Genomic DNA, 12,481 nt, shown 5'->3' on the forward strand with positions numbered 1-12,481 from the left:
AGCAGTCAGTGCTCTTAACTGCTGAGCCATCTCTCCAGGCCTATAGATCTTTGCAAAACCAGCTTTTGGTTTCCTTGACTTTCCTTAGTATTTTTTTCCAATTGTATCTCATTACTCTGTATTCTTACCTTCAGGATATCCACTCTTCTTATCTTAGCACTCATTAGTGCTCCCCGCCCTTTTGTCAGGGGCCACCGTGTAATTCTGGCTACATTGTAACTCACAGAGATCCACTTAGCTCACCAGTGCTGGGATTTAAGGTACCCTATTCTGGGTTTTTGTTTTTTAATATAAAGATTTATCTATTTTTATTTTTATTTTTATGCGTGTGTTTGTTTGTATGTGTGTATGTATAACACATATGTACAATGCCTGTGGAAGACAGAACAGTGTGTTGGATCCCCTGAAATTGGAGTTACAGCTGCTTTTAAGCTACCATGTGGATTCTGAGACTCCTTGGGTTTCTGAAAGAGCAGCAAGTGCTCTTAACCATTGAGCTATCTCTCTAGCCTGTTTTCATTCCCTAGTGTGAACACTGAAGCCACTAAAGGATCAGAAATCCCTTGGCTCCTCTGTTGTAGACATTTACTGTTATGAATGTCTCTGAAGAGCTGCCTCGGTGCATCCGACAGATTCTACTATGCTGTGTTTTAATCACATAAAATGCCATCTGACTCCCCTTTAATTTCCTTTTTCATCCATGCATTATTCAGAAGTATATTTTTAGTCTTCAAGGAAAAAATAGCGACTCCATGTTCATCTGTGGTAGTGGGAACGTGAGATGGGAAACCATGTGGCTGTAAACAGGCAGATAAGAGGTAGATAAGAAGGGAGAAGAGGCGTGAAAGCTACCGGAGAGCCCCTGGCTCCTGAGTTCCCTGAGGTCCTGGGTGCTTTACCCACATGGTATGCGAGCATCTCCAGCAACTGCACATGCATCCCTCAGAGCTGCTCTAGAGTAGCAAAGCGGGTAAAATTTGAACTTGAATTTTTTTTGTGAAAATGCTCACATATTAATTGTAGAGAGCCTCGGAATTCGTTATGGCACGCCATGCGTGCATACAATGGACTTTGATCATATTAATCCCTCTGCCTTTTCTTATCCCATCCCCCACTTTCCCGTCCCTAATGCTTCCCTGCAGGTACTTTCATGTCACCTCCCATCCCTGGATTCCACATGTGCTGCTTGCCTTTGTGAGTCTGCCATGCTCGGCTCCATATAGTGACCTCCAGTTCCTCACATTCAGGGTGAATCCTAAAATGCTTCTTCCCTTAAGAAAATGGTGTTCTGTGCCACAAGCTCTGCTTTCTTTTCCGTCTTCTTTTCCTTTTTTTTTTTCTTTCTGGCAGCTCACAAAGTTTCAACAAGAAGGAGTAACTTTAGCAGCTGTCATGGATGTAAATTGGACAGACTTTGCAGGCTTGACATATTTCCTGGTAGGCTTCTGCGAACTATGTCAGTTCTTCAACTCCCACCCCCCAGAATATCTAGCTAAATGGACCATGAAAGGAGAGTGTCTTTAGAATCTTGCTCTGAACTAATTGAGAAGCAAATGTAATCCTGCATTGCTGGCTAAAACAGGTAAATGGAGCATGCTACCATGGCCTCTGAGTTGTGCAGAAGAGGGTCCCCTTTAGGTTAACCTAGGTGACGTGTGCCCCAAATGGCCCAAGGGCTACTGATGGTGATCATCAAACCCTTTATGCCGGTTTTAAACTCAGGCAGGAGAAAATTACAAATCTCCATGGGAGTTAGGCATTTTTGTTTCTCTATATCTGAATTCTGCCTGCAATGCCCTTTCCAGATATGGCTTAAGTTTTCCTCTCCATGATCTTTGTTGGGTGACTCCCAAAGGCATGGCCTGGTGACCCACAATGAGCTGTTGTCGTTCAGAACATGTCTGCACATGTTCTCTCAGTAAGGACCAGAACCAAGGTAGCTGGTGTGGCCAAGGACAAAGACAGAGGCTCTGTGACTTCATAAGACAGAAAATGGAAACCAGGGGGAATTATCTTCTATAGTGTAGGAAATCTTGCTGGAAAACCTTAAGAGTCTAGGAGGCTCAAAAGAGAAATAGACCTGTGTGTGTGGCAGACAAGTCCTTAGCAGACACACTCAGGAAGATCAGGTGGTTGCTCACAAAGCTGCTTTTTGAGGTGTTTGGGGTTGGGCCCAAATTGGAGTTGTATATGATATAGTCATTGCTGACTTTTCCTTAAGCTTTGGGCCAGAGAGAAGAATTTCTAAAGCTCCAGCTGGCTTGGCTTTTGTTGCCTTTCTTTCTTTCTTTCCTTCCTTCCTTCCTTCCTTCCTTCCTTCCTTCCTTCCTTCCTTCCTTCCTTCCTCCCTCCTCCCCTCCCATTTTTATTTGTTTGTTTGTTTGTTTGTTTGTTTGTTTAATAGCATTTTGCCTGCATGTATGCCTCCACACCAGAAGAAGATGTCAGATCTCACTATAGTTGGTTATGTGCTACCATGTAGTTGCTGGGAGGGAATTGAACTCAGTACCTCTGGAAGAGCAGCCGGTGCTCTTAACCTCAGATGCATCTCTTTAGCCACTTTGGGGCCTTTCCCACCCAACCTGATGACATCCCTCATTCTCTTGCCCTCAGGGAAGCATCTTGAAGTGGGGACAAGAACAGGCAGAGCAGCATCAGAGTGGGTGCATGGCTTCAGTGAAATCTTCTTATCTCTCTGGTCTTTGTTTTCCTATTCCACTGGCTGATGCTGGACCAGGTCCTCTCTGGAGGCCTGTCAATTCTTACAAGCTTTTAAATCAGGGGTAGCAGGAGCCAGATAGGCCTATTCTTCCATGTTGCCTAGCTGTCTGTCTTTGGGCAAGTTGTTTAAGTTCTCTGTGCCTCTTTCTCTCATCTGTGGAGCTAATGAGAGAACCCCCCCCCCTCACGTGGTAAGTGTATTCGATGAATTAACCGGAAAATATCAGTTATCAATCACTATTGCAGGACTCTGGGACACACTGGTCACAAAGGATTCGAGTCAGTAACAATATGAGAACTGGAAAATCCGACTTTGGAATGACTTGGTTTTGGCCTTGAGAAGACAGTCCAAATGGCATAGAGAAAGAGTTAATATAGGATGTGTTCACAGGGAGCTGGGGGAGAAAGGATTGATTCTGGAGATGTAAAAAACGTCTATTCTTCTACTTAGGAGCAATGGACCAACGAGGTCCATTTTTAGAGGCCCTGTCACTCCGTCTGCCAGCTTTTCGGCTCATTTAATGGCTATATTTATTTTTGTCCACAGAGAACCCAGGTGTTTCCTACCTTGCACTTTTTAGTTAACTTTGACAAGTTAACTAGCAATTCTGTAAAAACCTGAAAGGCAGTGCTCACAAAGGCATTTTGATGTTGGCCTAAATCCTAGTTTCGGGTATATTCTTCCCAGTGTGTGTGTGGGGGGGGGGGGAAGGGGGGTCTCTGAGTCACAAGTCACAGTCCTCAGCACTATGCATATGTCAGCACAGCTGGACAACTTGAATAGCATGGGAACTGTGTCCCCAGTGTGCAATTGTGACCTGCGGTGAGGCTAGAGATGTCTCTGTGTGCGTGTGTGTGTGTGTGTGTGTGTGTGTGTGTGTGTGTGTGTCTTTCTTTGTAACCTGGGCTGTCCTCCAATTCATGATCCTATCCCCTCTGTCTCCAGAGTGCAAGGGTTGTAGACTTGTGCCACCAAGCCTGGCCACTGTTGGTATTTCTAAAAGCCTTTGATTTTCTAAAGGTCTTTGATTTTTATGAATAGGCAATGTGTTAATTAGGGGTGAGGAGTACCCAGACAAGAAATATAAGCTCATCTCCTGAGCAAAACGACCCATGTACAAATGGGAAGTCCTCAAAAAAAAAAAAAAAAAAAAAAGTGAGGCATTGCAGTAAGCTAAACATTCCCAGTGAGCACTGTGTTCAAAGCCAAGGGCAAACAGGAGTAAAATGCATTCTAGCCCAGATGTGGATGTCTAAGAGTCAACCGCATTCTCCATCAATGTGAGTGTTGCTCTGGTCTACATGAATCAAGTCTGTCCTGGACAGATCTCATGTCTTCTGTTCTATATTCCCGCCCTCTCAGAGTCTGTGAAGACCAGTTAAACATCCCCTATGCTATAACATATTTGGGGTTCTACCATGCTGGCCTTTGTTCCTGTACTTGGGTTCCCTTTCCTTCATGGCACTGACTTTTCTCCACCACCTGGGAAAATTCTCACATCACTGCTTATAAAAGTGCTTCCTGAGTACCTGGGCTGAATCTCTTTCCATTTCCCCAGAGCTCAGTCGTTCCTCAGAACCCATCAGAGACCAGCTCTATGAACTCCATCAGGTACCAAAGTTCCAGGACGCTCATATTCCTCATAAACAGCGTCTATAATTACTGGCAGGTAACCCAAGTTGCATCTCAAATACCTGCTCCAATGTAAATATTTCTAATAGGGGGCTGGAGAGATTGCTGAGTGGTTATCAGCACTTGCCAAGGATCCAGGTACAGTTCCCAGCATCCACAGGATGGTTCACAACCAACCACAGCTCCTGGAGATCTGACATCTTGCTCTGGCTTCCTTGAGCACCAGGCATGCACATAATACATATCCATACATGCAGGCCAAAACAGCCATTCACACAAAAGTCAACACATCTTTTTTTTTTTTTTTTTTTTGGTTTTTTGAGACAGGGTTTCTCTGTATAGCTCTGGCTGTCCTGGAACTCACTTTGTAGACCAGGCTGGCCTCGAACTCAGAAATCCGCCTGCCTCTGCCTCCCGAGTGCTGGGATTAAAGGCGTGCGCCACCACGCCCAGCTCAACACATCTTTTAAAAATGTACTTGTTATACCGAATTGCTGAGGGGATGATGGCAAGGATATTTATTTTTTAAAGTGTCTTCCATCCATGGATGGTTGCATCTGCAGATGTAGAGCTCACGACTCCACTCTTCACTCTCTGGGCTTCTCTTCATTGCTTATCTCCTTGTAGGTGTGGTCTGTGATTAAGAGGTCTCCAAGAGTCCAGGTGGAGCAGGCACTTAGAAATCCTCTGTTGGCTGAATGAGTGGGTTGTCATAGCATCTGCAGCTTTGGGCTCCAGTGGACCTAATCTCTCTCTCTCTCTCTCTCTCTCTCTCTCTCTCTCTCTCTCTCCCTCTCTGTTTTTTTTTTTGGTTTTTTCAAGATGGAGTTTCTCTGTGTAGCCCTGGCTGTCCTGGATCTCACTCTATAGACCAGGCTAGCCTCGAACTCAGAAATCTGTCTGCTTCTGCCTCCCAAGTGCTGGGATTAAAGGCGTGCACCACCACGCCCAGCTGGACCTAATCTCAACAGTATCGCAGTCTCAAACTCTTTAACCGAGAGCCAGATGGGCCTTAAATTTCCAGATTTCGGCATACATTAAGACAGCAATGCGGATCCTTAGAGGTCAAGTTTCTCATTTTGGTCAAATCTTAGAGTAGCCAGTGAGTAGAGATGAGCGTACAAGCAAGGCCTTAGCTTGCCACTTCTAGAAGTCCAAGGCTCCGGGTCATCTTTAACATTTATGGTCAGATGGCCCAATCAGAAAGATACCATTAAAATGAAGGATTTGAGTAGAAGGCAGACTTAGTGCTCATTTTCTCTAGAAAGTTGCTGAGTCAGGGCCAGGGACATCAGGAATCCTGGTTCAAAAAGATTTCCAGTAAGTCTGGCCACTCCATCAGGAGTGCTGCATCTCACGCAGGACTTGTTCACAATGAAATAGTCTACCTTGAAAAGAAGTGTATAGCATCCTGGGAAAATGTTGTTTCTTTAGTGTTTGTATAGTGGCATTGCATCTTATGTGGGGAACATGTTGGGAAGACAGAATTGGCCTTGATGTCAGCTGTGTTCCACTTTTACGTAACTACAGAGTCCTGAAGACAGTGTCCTATTGGTTCTTCTAGCCCTCCCTCGATTCAGACTTCTTAGTGACATTTAGTGTTTTTCCTTTAAGGATGTCTTTGTAGTTGCCGTGACTAACTTGGCTTTCTGAGATGACCTCCTTAAGTTCTTAATGTGGCAAAACAATGATCAGGACTGTGTTAGTCAGGGTTTCCATTGCCATGATGGACATCACGACTAAAAGCATTGGACAGGAAAGGATCTACTTTGCTTACACATGTTTCCTTGTCACAGATCGTCATCGAAGAAAGTCAGGAGGCAGGAACTGAAATAGAGGCACCCATCAGCTCTTTTAGAATATTTATCTGCTAATCTCTGATAATTGATTTAGCATAATTGTATGCATATAAATTAAATGCATGGGCAACACCACTCCACTGCAGTAGAAGTAAAAATGAATTGCTAGGATTTGGTGGCTTGGAGGAGACTGGCCCCTATAGACTCATGCATTTCAATGCTTAGTCACCAGGGAGTGCAACTGTCTGGGGAGCACTTAGGAAATGTGGCCTTGTTGGAGGAAGTGTATCACTGGGAGTGGGCGTTGAGGTTTCAAAAGTCCATGCTAGGCTCAATCTCTCTCTGTGTCTCTGTCTCTGTCTCTGTCTCTGTCTGTCTGTCTGCCTGTCTTGCACATCAGGATGTAAAACGTTTAACTACTGCTCCAGTGCCAAGCCTTTCTGCTTCCCACCATGATAATCATGAACTAGCCCCTAAAACTGTAAGCAAGACCCCAATTAAACTCTTTCTTCTATAAGTAGCCTTGGTTGTGGTACCTCATCAAAGCAATAGAGCAGTAGGGTAACTTCAGTTTCCTAAGGCTTTCCTGACCTGGGATACAAGTACAATATTATTGAAAATGACCTAACTGCTCCCCAAGGCTCTCATTGCAGATTTCTACAATGTGCCTTTCCCACATTCCTGAGAGTCTGCATGCAGGATGGGGCCTCTTAGATACTCATGAGCACATCTGCTTTGCCACTACATACTTACTCCTGCACAGAAGGTCTTCCTCTCCTATGCAAATTACTTTAAGTGAGTCCCTCCCACTTGTTCTCCTAAAAGTGTTTAACTGGTATTACCACCACCATAGTAGTAACAGTTATCAGAAACATTAATCTTGCTTATGTATTGCTTCACCTCATATCTTTGGTGATTAACATTATGCAGAATAAGTAAGTACACAGAGAGAAGGCAGGTATACAAATACAACTAAGGATCTCAGACTGTCAAAGTATTCAATTGTTTATATAGAAGAAGTAAAATCGATACCTGATTTCTCTTGTGTGTCCAGACTCATACTGAGGCCAGAGGAGGACACCAGGGATTTCCTCTATCATACTTCACCTTGTGCCTCAGAGGCATTTTCAGCTAGGTTGGCAACCAGCAAGCCCTCACTATTCTCCTATTTCTGCATCCCTAAATGCTGGCATTGTAGGCATGGGTAAGGCCACCATGCACAGCTTTAATATAGATGCTGCAATTCAAATTCAGGTCCTCCGGTTAATAATTATTTCTCCCCTTCTTCTTCTTCTTCCTCCTCCTCTTCTTCCTCCTTTTCCTTCTCCTCCTCTTCCCTTACCTCCTCCCCTTCCTTCTCTTCCTCCTGCTCATTCTCTTCCTCCTTCCCCTCCTCCCCCTCTCCTCTCTCTCCTCCCACCTATGTCTGCAGTTTGGTGTGGCTTTTCTTTAGCACACATGCAGTAGAAAGTGTGAGAGGTTAGGAACATTGACATCTTACCCTCTGGCCAGCTGAGAACAGGTTTGGTGGCCACTTGCTGGGATTTCTAGGTTCTTGTGGTCCAGAACAAGGAATTAGATGTGTGGATGTAGCAGTAAGGATAGTTTATTAGATTAGATAAAAAGATATACTTTCTAAGGAGGAAGTAGGTGGGTGGAAGCTTAGAAGCTCACGTAACTCAAACGGCCCTTAAAAAAGATTTATTCATATTATGTGTATGAGTACACTGTCGCTGTCTTCAGACACACCAGAAGAGGGCATCAGATCCCATTACAGATGGTTGTGAGCCACCATATGGTTGCTGGGAATGGAACTTAGGACCTCTGGAAGATCAGCCAGTGTTCTTAACTGCTGAGTCATCTCTCTAGTTCTTTTTGTTTGTTTTGAGATAAGGTTTCACACTGTGGCTCAAGGTGGCCTTGAACTCATGAAATTCCTTCTTTTCCAGTTTTCTCCCTCCTGCTGGAATTACATAATGTTCCAGCACTCTCAGAGTAAGAAAGTGACAGTGTAGCTGTGTTTGGTGGCCCATGCTTTGATCCCAGAATTTGGGAAGAGGTGAGGAATCAGTGCAGGGCCATCTTTATCTACATAGTGAGTTTGAAGCCAGCTTGAGGTTCTAGCTCAAAAAAGCCAAACAAAGACGAAAGCACAGCAAAAGTCTCCTTTTGAAATATTTCTTTGTTACAAATCATTACTGCTTCCCAGTTTGGGAAGCCAAGATCTATGAGTCACATCCATAGCAGATTGAAAGGTGTCGTCAGGATCACTGCAAGCCCTGGTTAAAAATGACGGAAGAGTCTGCAGTTACATCACTGGGTGAAAATCGTGGACTGCAAGGAGGAGATGGTCACAGGTGTTATGGTGGTCACAGATAGCATGGAGTACTGTGACCTGCTGTTGTAAAACCATGGTCAATTTCCTTTTGAAACAGCTTTCTGGGCGCCCTGGGATGACCTGTTGGGATGGTCTCAGACACATTGACCACATTAACTCGGCATACACTGGTTTGTATAAGGATCTCTGTGAGTTATTTAGTCTCCAAAGGAGCACGCAGGTCAGTTTGTAAAGATACCTGAGAGATCCCTTGGATTTCTCTTCAGTTCTTCTGTGACACTCAAGAGCTTCACATTTAAATTTTATTTGAATTTGAAGTTGCAGGACAACATATAATGAATGTGTAAAATGTGTAAAATTCCACTAAGGTATTAGAATGAACTGATAAGGTCTTTGAAATAACTAATTCAAGAAATAAAAGAAAAAAAAGAACTTGGGGGGATGACTCAGTAATTAAGAGTGCTTCCTGATCTTCCTGAGGACTGGAGTTTGGTTCCCAGCACACACATCAGGCTCATAGCTGCCTGTAACTCTACTTCTAGTGTCTTTGACACCCTCTTCTGGCTTCTCAGGATACTCAGACACAGGTCCCATATACATACATAAAATTAAGTATTTTTTAATACAAGAAAGAGTGATCCATTAAAAACTGGTCATATGAGAATTTAAACAATGAAACAAACAAACAAACCCCATGATACCCCCAATTAAGACTTTAGTAGACAGGCTAAACTGTGGAAGATAATGTAAACAGAGTATCCACGGCTATGCTACTCAGCTTTCCATCACTATAACAAACTACTCGAGGCAATCAACATGTAAAAGGGAAACGTTAATTGTATTCCAGAGGTTCTAGTTCATCGCTGATCGTGTCCATGCTGCTCAATACCTCTTTGTAGGCCAAGAAACAAGGAGAGAAAGAACGGGGTGTTCTGCCTACTGCCCTTTGAGGACATACTCCCCCAAACCTAAGGGCCTTCCCTGTAGATTCAGACTCCCAGAGGTTCTACCATGTCCTGAGAGCATCAACCTGGGCATCATGATTTTCATACATGAGTCTTTGGGGGACATTCAGATTCAAGCAATAGCAATAAATCAGTGACACTACCCATAGCCTGAACACTTGAGAGTATTTCTGTCACAGAATATCATACAGTAAAAGGGAAATGAACAAAAACACAAGTTACTGACCTGTACAGCCAAAATGACTGGCAAAGAAATCACCTGAGAGAAAGGGAGACATAAAACAGACACGTTCTGCTCATCTACTTATGGGAAATTCAAGAATAAATATCGATTTGTATGAATGACACCGAGTTCTGAGGAGCAGGTGTGAACTGGGTGTGAGAAAACATTATGGAATAACATAGATGTTTTGTAACTTGATTTGTATAATGCTCTCAAGGGAATATCATACATACTTATATACACACACAAACATACACATGATACATGTATGCATGTACACATACACACATATACAGTATATGTACATGCACACACAGGCACATATATACATTCATAAAACATTCAACATTTTATATGTATGTACAGTTTCATTGAGTGCGCACTTAGTCTGCTTGTTCTGTTAGGAATAATAAATAACTTAAATAAAAATATATCAACGAGAACTCCCTGGCCATCCAGTTCCTGAGTCATCTTTCATATGTTGGAAGGAGGGCCCCTGGGTTGACAGTGACTTCCAAGTTGCTAGAAAGTCTGTCAAGGAGGGAAGAACCTGGACTGAAGATGTTCAGAAAGCTGCGGAGAGTCTACCATAAGCTGCTGCTGTCCTTAGATGTGAGGAAACTCAAGTCTCCTTTGAAGAGCCCTTACCCCAAGTGTGGAGGAAGTGAGTAGGGGCCACTCTACATTCCATGGTCTACCTTCACTGACCACTCCTCCAGGACCCTGGTTGTCTTCTCAGCCTCTCTTCCAAGTACAAATTAACCCACTGACATCATACACACACACACTTAGGATGTGAAGCACAGGCCACCAGCTTTTGCCTCAATAGAGGTTGACATCTGGAACAGATAATTTCTCAGTAACAAGGATCTACAAAGAAAATGTGTGTGTGCGCGTGCATATCCTGGCCCTTTCAGTTGTTGGAGACCAGCCCAAAAGTGTAGCTCTATTTAAAGCAGTCTCAGTTAAACAGGGATATTTAATGCGCCTGGAGCTTTCAAATGGTTCACACTGTCAACATGAAGATGAAGGGCATTTATGCATACTCCGAATTCTTCATTATGTAAAGCCCTGAAGTAGTCATCATCTAAAATGGTCATGTCCTCAATGACTACATGGGCGACAAGATAGACCAGAGCCCCTTTGTTAGCAGTGGAAGGAGCCTGGATCTAGTGTTTCCAGGTAAGAATGATCCAGAGAATTGAAAGCAGAGGCTGCTCACACGGTTTTCACAAAGAAAGCAAGGTTACTTTATTTGGAGCAGAGAGATAGTATTTAAAGAAGGATGCACCATTCTCAGTCTTGATTGACAGTCGGACACAGGAGCGAGGATGCTCAAGGACTGCCATTATAGTTTGTGGTTTCTTTTGAGGGGTTTAAGAGAAGGAGGGGCTGGTTAATAGGGGGCGTAGTTTAGAAGATTCTCTTATTTATGTTTTTATTGTATTTTATGTATATGGGTGTTTTCCCTGCACACATGTCTGTACATTATGTGTATTCCTGGTGCCCATGGAGGCCAGAAAAGGGCATTGGATTCCCTGGAACTGGAGTTACAGATGTTGTGAATTGCCATGTAGGTGCTGGGAACCGAGCTGGTATCTTCTGGAAGATCAAATTGCTCTGAACAGCCACGCCATCTCTCCAGCCCAATTAGTCTTGATTTTGGTTGATAGGTTATATAATCATTTCTCTGTTGCCCATGTCTCTTCCCATAATGCATCTGGTTTTAGTCATATGTGTGACTAATTATTCATACGCATAAGCTGGTAAATAGGGGGTTACCCTTTGAAGGTTATTAGAGGACACAGTTTTGTCTTACTGAGCATGTACCCAAAATTAGTCCAGGCCAGATCAGCCCCCTCTTCATCATACCGACAGATTGTTGAGAAGACACCCGAATAGAAACTGTATCTTATGGGAGGGGATCAGAGATAGGAACACATGTAACCTAACGCAGGTGGGGGGCATCTAGAGGGTTCAGAGGTTACTAGGTTCACTGTTTGAAGAGGGGTGGGGTGTGTGTGTGTGTGTGTGTGTGTGCATGTATGTATAGGTAATAGAACTTGGTTGCCAAGATCTTTAATATAAGAGGGGCTTCTGTGTGCATAACCCAAAACCAAATGGAGTCTCAAGTCACTAAACTGTCTCCCACGCTTTTCTACCTCACCTTCTGTTGGACAGCATTCCTAGGGATGTTCACAGTTTTCTCATTTCTGAGCCAGGAAGACAGGAGAGGTCTGAGACCTTTCCCCTGCCAGGGCCCCATCTCACAGCCCACAGAGTCAGCATGATCTGGGCCTAAGTTCCGCCCTCTAAAAAACTTCAGGTTTAAATAATTTTTCAGATCTGACAAAGTAGCTTCTTATTGTGAGGTTTCATGACTGATGGAAAGAGAAGGAACCATTCTGAGACTCTGCCTTCCTGTTCGCTAGTGAGGAGGCTGTGGAATAGAAGATGAAAAGGCCAGGCTTGCCCTTTGGGTAAACACTGAAAACTCAGCTTAATTAGGAGGAGTTAGACCATAGCTGAAAGCTTTGTGAGATTTTTCCACTCGTTGTTCCATCTACCCATTCAACCACATTCACTGTCTGTCTGTCTGTCTGTCATCTGTCTATCCATTTATCCATGTGTCTATTCATTTATTGATCTGCTCACTCATTCACCCATATCTAACCATGTGTCCATTCACTCATTGATCTACTTACATCTTTATCCATATCCATCTATCCATACTTCCACTCACCCACCTACCCAATTGATATTTATTGATCCCATGCCCTGAGCTAGATACTATTCTAGGAT

The sequence above is a fragment of the Mus caroli genome, unplaced genomic scaffold, assembly GCF_978045245.1.
Source record: "Mus caroli unplaced genomic scaffold, Mus_caroli_1 scaffold_13, whole genome shotgun sequence".
Lineage (NCBI taxonomy): Eukaryota > Metazoa > Chordata > Mammalia > Rodentia > Muridae > Mus > Mus caroli.